General features: G+C 37.6%; 1 pseudogene; it reads right to left on the bottom strand.

The window, feature by feature from the left end:
- Positions 1 to 55: 55 nt before the first annotated feature.
- On the bottom strand, positions 56 to 9,176 carry LOC110692959 (annotated as a pseudogene).

The raw sequence follows: 9,176 nt of genomic DNA, 5'->3' as shown, positions 1-9,176 counted from the left end.
CCATTTTGTCTTGTTTATAGAAAAATATTGTTTGTATTAATTCCTAAAACTTTTCCTTTAAAATTAGTGCTGTAATCATCGTGCCATTGTAGCAGGGGACTGGTTGATAATGTTTAGCCAAGAGAACCTATGATTCTTCGTGAAAGTAATTTTTTATTCTAAAGCAAATAGTTATTCAAAAATATCGAACAGCAAATATCATAATATGTAAATCTCTCATAAACGCCCCCCCCCCCCCCTCCTCTTCTATCCAGAAAACTGCAAAAGATTTTAAAAAAAAATACTAGGCAAATGCCTGAGGTATTGATCAGAGTTATATCTATTTCTGTCTCGATGCCAAAAATGACGTCAATCAGTTCCCAGCATCTAGCCCCTTTAGCTTTTGATGTAGCAGGATTAAATGACTGTCAGCATGCAATACAGTTGAAGGGTGACAAAACTCCAATGACAGCGAGCATATCTCCAGCCATTAATAAAAATGGGAAGAGAATCAGGCCAAGAAGAGAACCTGAGTTGGTCTTCAACAACCAACTTTGTACTTCAAGTTGAAACTTCAGCTCCATGTAAGACTCGCTTATCTACACAAAAATGTCGGAATAGTACAGGAGCAGCAATGGAAGCTTACTGTATCTTAAACAGATTCTTCAATTTAACAAGCAATCTCCAATTCTCATTAGGCATAGACTCATCTTTCTGCAAAAGATGATTTCAGTTAGCATCAGCATGCATGTTGGTACGATGAATGCGTAACAAATGAAGATATTTACTCGCCTTGTAATTAGCTTTCAGCACATCAATAGATTTTCTGGAAATATGGCTAACAAGCTCATCTTCGATATCAAAGTGTCTTCCAAACATCTTTTGCTGCTCTTCAGGATTGGTACCCACAATCTGTAAATCACAAAGCATATAATCTTAAGAAACCAGAACATAAAACAACTACACCTTTACTTAGGTTTCACCTCCTCTGGCATTCCTTATGCCATTGTTTTTTCAATCATCAAGTTAAGCCAAAACCATTCTGTAGCAGAGTTCTCATGCGAACAATTGTTAATTCTGTCCTCTTAAACATCCTAATTTGAAATCATATTTTGTTTTTTCTTTCCAAGAATCCAAACTTCTACACCTCTCAATGAGTCAACCAAAAAAAACCTACCTTCACGAGAATCACTGCTAAATAACTAGACAAATCCTCCGTCCCCCCACTCCCCAAAAAAAAAGCTGCAAATAAATTAACAGTAAAATGTAAAGGGAAAACAAAAACAGACCTTAATGGCAACTTGTTGGCCTTTCTTCGCTGACTCAATTGGTTTTTTATTAATTTCAATGGAAGCAATACGCCCAATGTCTATAAAGTCCTTTGATGGAACACAGATTGGAGTTCCCATCTGCAATCCAAACCCACAATCAGTACACGCCGATAAAGGATTGAAACAACTAGAAGACAAAAACTTACATGGCATGATGCGTATATTTATGAATAAAATAAACGAGTAAAAATTAAAAGATGATATTAATTCTCACAAGCAATCAGCGTAAAATAATTATAAGCTCAACTCAATAATAAAGACAAAATCAATCTCCCTTCAATGTACAGCCCTAGACCTATATTTACTTCTTTATTTAGATCCAACGTAGCCTTGTTCCTTACTCCAAGATGAAAATGAAGTTAAGAAACTATATTAACCTATTAAAAAAAACCATGCTAGAAAATTTGTTAATGAGCTAAAATAACCGAGTTTGGAACCTACTTATGGCCAAAAACACCTAAAATAAGTCCAATAAAGCTACAAAGATAGAGTCTTAATTCACATCATGATGGACACTGTTTATGATCATTTACCAATACAATAAGTCTACAAAAAAAAAACAACAAAAACAACAACTACTACTAATTGACATGTGTGAAGATAAATGAAAGACAGGCTGTTCAGGCTCAAGTTATCCAAAGTTATTGAACGAATAATTCGACAATGATCTACAACTAATGCTCTAAGGAAAGGATTTATGTTATGGACTGCCTTAGTATTTTCTGATTTAAAGACTAATTAAGAGATAAAAGCTTGATACTTTGATAAATAATGGCTGAAATTGGATACAAAAGGGATAGATTAATAGCTTAAGTCTATCACTCTCTTGATAACTTTAGGTTATCACTCTCCTAGTAACTTGAGGTTACTACTCTCAACATTTTTCCTCACAATTTACATGCCATCCTACTGCATATACTACCCCTATTTATACTAAGGTCAAGTGACTACTAACCTAAAAGTACTAAGTTTCCCAAATTGCCCTCCCTAATGCTAATCTATTACAATTTAACTCTTAAATCAATTTTAAAATCTCTTCCCTTTGTAATCAAAGAACTAAAGAAAGTAAAATCACACCTTAATTCACAGTTATAAATTTCACTATAATATTTAGCAGCCACGACTGGGAACAGTGATCACAAGAAACTAATTGAAATTATCCTAACAGAAGGATTCCAACAAGGGAAAACATCGAAATTCATAGTGTACAAAGCTTGAGTATCAAGAACCAAACAAAGGCAGTTTTACCAAGAAAACATAGCTTTATAATGAAGTTTCAGATAAATCCTACAGAAACCTGACTACTGAATGCACAAAAAAAGCTTAAGACTCAAAATACAACATGTTCAATGGCCTTAGCTTGACACAAGATCAAATGACAAAATCAGAAAACCCGGAAGTTCGTGCTTTATTGTTCAATTTATTCAAAAAAAAGAGCGATAAATTTTGCTTTTGCATATTCAATATTCTGAGCTTCTAAAAAATCTTATTGAAACCTCCTACACTACCAAATGCACCAATATTGCTTTACACTAAAGATAAACATGTACAATGACCTTAGCTCAACACAAAATGACAAAACTAGAAATCCCAGAAGTATGTGTTTTTTCTTCCTATAATTCTTAAAGAAATCGAAATTAAAACGTACCTTAAGAACCCCTTCAATAACATCCACCCCCAAGACAATGGGATTCTTTTTGTTGAATACGCAATCGCGCATAATCTGGAGTACGCAAGGAAAGACTGCCTCCTCAGCAGCTTCCTTTTTCTTCTCCTCCTTGATACCATCGATGTATGCTTTGAATTGATCAAACAAATGATATATGATATCAGCCTTAAATATCTTAACACCAGTATCTTCTGCAAATTCCTCTACCTCGGCTGTGACCTTGACATCAAATGCTAAAATGTCGCATACTCTTTCTTCTTCTCAAGCATGACACTTGCCCTCATAACATCCTTCTTGTGCACAGGGCCTATACTTATGCCACTAACAGGAATGCTTACAGCTGGTGATTTCAAAAATTCCAACAATGCTTCCAATGATCCAAGGGTAGATGCTTGCACACAGACCCCCTCTCCAGTCTTCTCTATCCGGTTCAACACAGACTCCATGTCTTCCATGGCTGATCTTTTAATCTCCTCAAGGTCATCATCAGGTCCCACAACATACAAGCCAGTCCCAGCAATAGCATGCTCAAGACCCTGTGTGGAGGAGTATCAAATCAAAAGTTCATAATTTGACATGTTAATGACATTCACAATGTAGCTTACGCCTTAAAGCAATTCAAGTTGCGTTTCAATTCCAAAAAAACTAACAAAAATCACCTGTGCAGAAATTTTGATCCCCTGTGCCGCCTTGATTTGTTTATGATGCAGATATGTTCCCTGTGTCATACAAGCAGCAGAAGGATTGAGTAAAATAACTCATCCAACCATCTAAAAAAGAAAACGGAAAGCAAGAAACCATGTACTGTAAGACCCGAACAGAAGGGGCATTTAGTTGCCCTTGTCTCGTTGATACAAATTGCAAACTGGATTTATACAAATTGCAAACTGGAAGGGCATCCATTTTCAATCACCATGGACAATTGAACATATATATCCCAATCAATATCCTGGGAAAGGAAGAGAGGGGGCTAGATGGCCTACACCATGAATTTAATCTACCAGATTTATGACAGAGTTACCTAGCTAATATTGAACTTGAATAACCCTACATGAATTTCTGTAGTTGTAGCCTTCATCTCCTAGTTAGAAATTGATTTTTACCTTATAGTTGGGTTCCAGGAGAACATCGAAGTTACAATAGTCATTTATGATTAAAAAAGTCATCAATCACATAAAAGTTTTTCTGTGACGGTCTAAAATTTGCTATTCTATGATTTATGTTAAATCATACAACGATATTAGTTGTAGACCATAAATAATCTCTATTATATAGCCCTAGCTGAGCAAATGGTGTGTGATGGATTACCATATGAAGGTCAACAGTCAAGAAGCAGCAACCGATGAGAAGGGGACAGCAGAAGCAAAGAAAAGGGAAACTTGAGTCAACAAGCAACAAAGAGCAAAGTGACAAAACTCATTAAGGAGAAGTTAGGGAAAGCAAGCAACAAGCAGTAGCAATGTCTTAGGTTGGTTTAGCTATTTTGGTTAAGTAGTCACATGAAGGCTAATTGTTCCTTAGAAGCTTGAGTATAAATGTAGTAGAAGCTTAGAAGTTGTATTATACAGAAATTAAGTGAGTTCTTCATAAGAGTAGCCGCCTCAAGCTACCTTGAGATTATAGCCTAAAGCTATAGTTATCCTTCTTAGTTTGTATTCCAAAATCATTAACAATTAATTACTCAAGCTTTTAGTCTTAAATTACTGTTCTTTGTGTAAATCTTGGAGTCAGAAATCAGGTCTATTAGTGTCCAATGAAAAGTCCATTTTGCCAACAGATAAGAAAAATTACACCAAAAACTTTTTAAACCTACTGTCAACAGATAATTGTAACACTCACAAGAAGCTGCATCCTAACTTCACAATACCAACTGCTAGCAACCGTGATTATTTTTACACTATATAAACATGGATTTTAGCTCTTCCAACTTTCATAAGAAACATCCCCATCCTGAAAGTGTTTATGAGTAACAACGTATCATAAGTTCTCCAAGCCTATGCTAGCTCAACAGTGGCTCAATTAGCAGCTTAGCACCGTAGCACAAACAAAAACCAACTTTAAAAAGTAGGACCTCTCTAAAATGGTCCTACTTTTTAAGGTGTGTAGAAGGGCTCAGAGCAACAGATGTGAGGAACTCAATACTTAAATTTTTTATGGAAAAAAATCTCAAATGTTTGACACTGAAAGACCACCTAACCCCCAGTCAATGCATTTTCTTTCCCTTCTAATTGACTAATAGAGCAACATTCGATAAATGGTAAATCTGTCGAAAATAAGACATACCTTGACTCTAAGCTCCTTCATTGGATGAGGTGTCAGCAGAGCACGGATGGTTGTAACAATAGGGCCCTGCAAAACAGACAAAAATCAAATATAATGGTTGCAGGCATTACAAGAATGTAAGCTCAAATCGAATGCAACAACAGTCTACCTGCATGCCACAAACAACAATTTGGTCTCCTTCATGAAGAGCACCATTGACCAATACAACATCAATGGTTGTTCCGTGACCTTCAACAACCTTAACCTCCAGCACAGTACACTGCAAAATTTCATGCTCAACAATTCAACTCAATGTCCAAGTCAACTATATATATATCCAAAAACAAAACCTCAATATATATAAACCAAAAAGAATACCTCAAGTTCATTTTTGAAGGTAAGCTTCTCAACCATAGTCTTTTGTGACCATTGTACTAATATCAATAGCAAATCAGGAACACCTTCCCCACTGTTATGCATCAAAAAGAAGACCATCACAATAGTAATTTTAAAGTAAAATAGGCATGTTAGTATTATCATTTCTCAAAAATAGCCCATGATTGTGGAACAGCATGAAGTTAAATCAAGAACACATCCAACCTTATTGCGCTGGTTGGAACAATGTTGAATGTTTCACCCATATCTTTGTTTTTATAATACAGTTCAGTATTTAAACCCTGTTCCTTAAACTGGGTAATTACCTGCAGAGCATCCGCAGAAAAGCAGTCACAACAAAAGAATTTAGCTATATATCAGCAATATGTATAGAAGTTTGATTACCGATGTGACCCTCATATTAAACTCATTTTGCACATCTTTGGTTTGTTGTTTCAGAGCCTTCCCAATAGGTGCATTGCGCAATGTTTTCCACCCATAAAGCCGGTCCACCTGCAAATTGGAAGAGAAAGCAAACCATCTTCAATTAAATAGATAATTGAAATGACGAGTGTCTATGAAAAAAGGGTTGTGTTAATCAGCTAACCTTGTTCAAGGCCACAATAAACTCAGTATTTCTCATCCTCAAAAGGTTAAGTGACTCAATTGTCTGCGGTTCCAAGCCATGCATGATGTCCACAACCAAGATAGCAATATCACACAGCCCAGAACCCCGAGATCGCAAGTTGGTGAAAGATTCATGTCCTGGGGTGTCAATAACAAGAAGACCTGGGACGTTCAGCTTTGCATCAGCCTTCAATTCCCTGGTCCTTTCTCGAATGTTTTCAGCAGGGAAGTATGTTGCTCCAATTTGTTGTGTGATACCACCAGCTTCACCTTCCTGAACATTATTATGTCTGATACAATCAAGCAACTTGGTTTTACCAGTGTCAACATGACCCATTATACAACATATTGGAGACCTAAGATTTCCTTCACTGTTATTAGCCTGAGTATCTGAACTTGATTTCTTTCCTGCAGAGTCAGTATGTTTCTGCTTAATGTGAGCAGTCTGGCCTTTAGTTGGCTGAGATGATATAACCTCACTAGCTGCTACAGCAGTTTTAGAAGTATCACAAACAGATTTGGCGGCTGCCTGTTTGACTTCCTTTTTGACTACTGACTGAGCTGCTGAATCAGCTTCCTCATCTTCAAATGCCCTCTTAACAGGTAAAGAAAAGTTATTGTCATCCCAACTTTTCGCATCCCAGTCCTCATCATCATCTTCTTCTTCCTCCTCTTCAGCCACAACATCTGCTTCTATATCATTAGCAACTTCAGCCTTCTCCTCTACATCCATTGTGCAAACCTCATCCAGCTTCTCTGTTTCAACAGATTCAATATCGCCAACAGCTTCCTGTTTAATCTCTGTATCATCAATAGTTTGAGTCTTCACACCATTAGTTTGTCGGTTTGACTTTGACTTCTTTGTTGTGTAAATAGGGCGCTTTGTTGGAGCGCCATTGTCAGAGACAGGTAGCTTGATTCCAGCAGAAGCAAGAAACTGACTTCTCATTGCATCTCTCCGACGTTCTTCCTTTTGCTTCGCAGTAAGCAGCTGACCAGCCTCCTTCTTCAATCGTTGCTTTTCCCTATCCTTCTCCTTTTTCCTAAGTCTGGCTTCCTCGGCCTGCCTTAAAAGCTCCTCTTGCTTGAGGCGTTCCTCTTCTTCCTTCCTTAACCTTTCCTCCTCTTCTTTCTTTTGCCTTTCTTCGGCCTCCTGACGCCTAGCTAGCTTCTCTTGCATATCCCTGACATGCTTGGGAACTTTCTTGTCCACTGCTTTACTTTTTGTTTCTTTCTCTTGCTCCTCTGCAGGGGCTGCAGCAGCAGCAGCTGCTGCTTTTTTCTCCTTCTCCTTCTCTTTCTTCTTTTTCTTCTTCTTTGCTGCCGCTGATGACTCTGCAATTCCTTCATCTTCACCCTCTTTTTCACCTGTTGCCTCAGTCAACTCAACAGGTTCCAATTGTGTATCAACTTTCTCGGCTTGAGATGATTGCGCTGGAGCTGGGGATGGCTCTGGCTTTGAACCCGATGGCCCTTCACCTAGCTCTGCCAAAATCTTATCCAAATCGTCCTGTTCTTCAGTTGTCCTTCCACCCTTTTTTTTCTTTTTCTTATTCTTTGAAGTTTCAGGCATCGCCACACTGACCTTTTTCTTGAACACGGAATCATCCACTTCTGCATTATTATTAGTGGAGGTATCATCTCCTAAAGAAGCCAATGCATTGCTACCTTTCTTTTTGGATGACTTCTTTTTACCAGTAAATGCAACAATGTCAGCTTCATCGTCAATTACTTCATCCCCTTCACCATCTTCCTCCAACAACACAGCACTGAACAAACTCCCACCCTTCTTAGAACTTTTAGATGATTTCTTCTTCCCTACAAAGCTCACTGCCGGAGCTTCATCCTCCTCACTTAGAACACTCTCATCTTTATCATTCTCCTCATCATCCAACATTGCAAAACTTGGCTTCAAACCACCTTTCTTCGAACCTTTTGATGGCTTCTTCTTCCCTGTAAAGCTCACAGCAGGTACATCCTCCTCCTCACTCTGACTCTTCCCCAAACTACCGTCATCATCATCATTCTAATCCCCTAATAGCTCAAAACTAGCCATACCGCCACCTTTCTTTGAACCCTTTGACGACTTTTTCTTCCCTGCAAAGCTCACAATAGAAACATCCTCATCATCACTCGCATCCTTCCCCTGATCATCATTATCCTCATCCCCTAACAACTCAAAACTCACCTTACCACCACCTTTCTTCGACGACTTCTTCTTCCCAACAAACACTACTTCCGGAACCTCCTCATCTTCCTCATCTCTGTTCTGTACCCCCTTAGAATTTCCCTTCTTTCCCTTCTTCTTCTTCCCACCAGCAGTAGGAACTACCTTCTCCTCCGTAACCTGGGACTCCTCAGACACCTCAGTCCCAAGTGAATACTCATCATCATCTATCACTATATTCTTTTTCTTCCCCATTTATAATCCTCCCGATTAAAACAACTCTGCAAAAATCCACATAAACCTTAGAAATCAAATCTTTAATCAAACAAAACCCCTTAAATTGATTCTATCCACAACAATCACAATCCAAAAACAAAAAAATAAACAACAATATCAACTAACACGAACTTAAAATCAAACAATCAATCAAGAATCATAGAAACCACAATGTAAAATCTACTGCTACGAAATCAGAAACTTACGAATTCAAAGAAGTGGAGTAAAAACTTACGATTAAAAAAATTTCCAAAAGTGTGCCCTAAATTGCGAAATTTCTCTCTGATTTTGCTTTCTCCCTTCGATTTTTATAATCGTGTAAAACGTCAAAATTAGGTTTGAGAAATTGAGGTTTGCAACAATGGCTGCTGAAGAGAGAGAATCTGGAAAATATTAAGGAGTTATTTTTGGTTTCTACCGGAGGCACTGAAATATGATAAAATAAGGTCGGTTTTTTTCTCAACATGCCTTAAATAATTATACCAAGGAA

This window comes from Chenopodium quinoa, unplaced genomic scaffold, assembly GCF_001683475.1.
Source record: "Chenopodium quinoa cultivar QQ74 unplaced genomic scaffold, ASM168347v1, whole genome shotgun sequence".
Lineage (NCBI taxonomy): Eukaryota > Viridiplantae > Streptophyta > Magnoliopsida > Caryophyllales > Amaranthaceae > Chenopodium > Chenopodium quinoa.
This window is presented reverse-complemented; position numbering and strand designations above follow the sequence as displayed.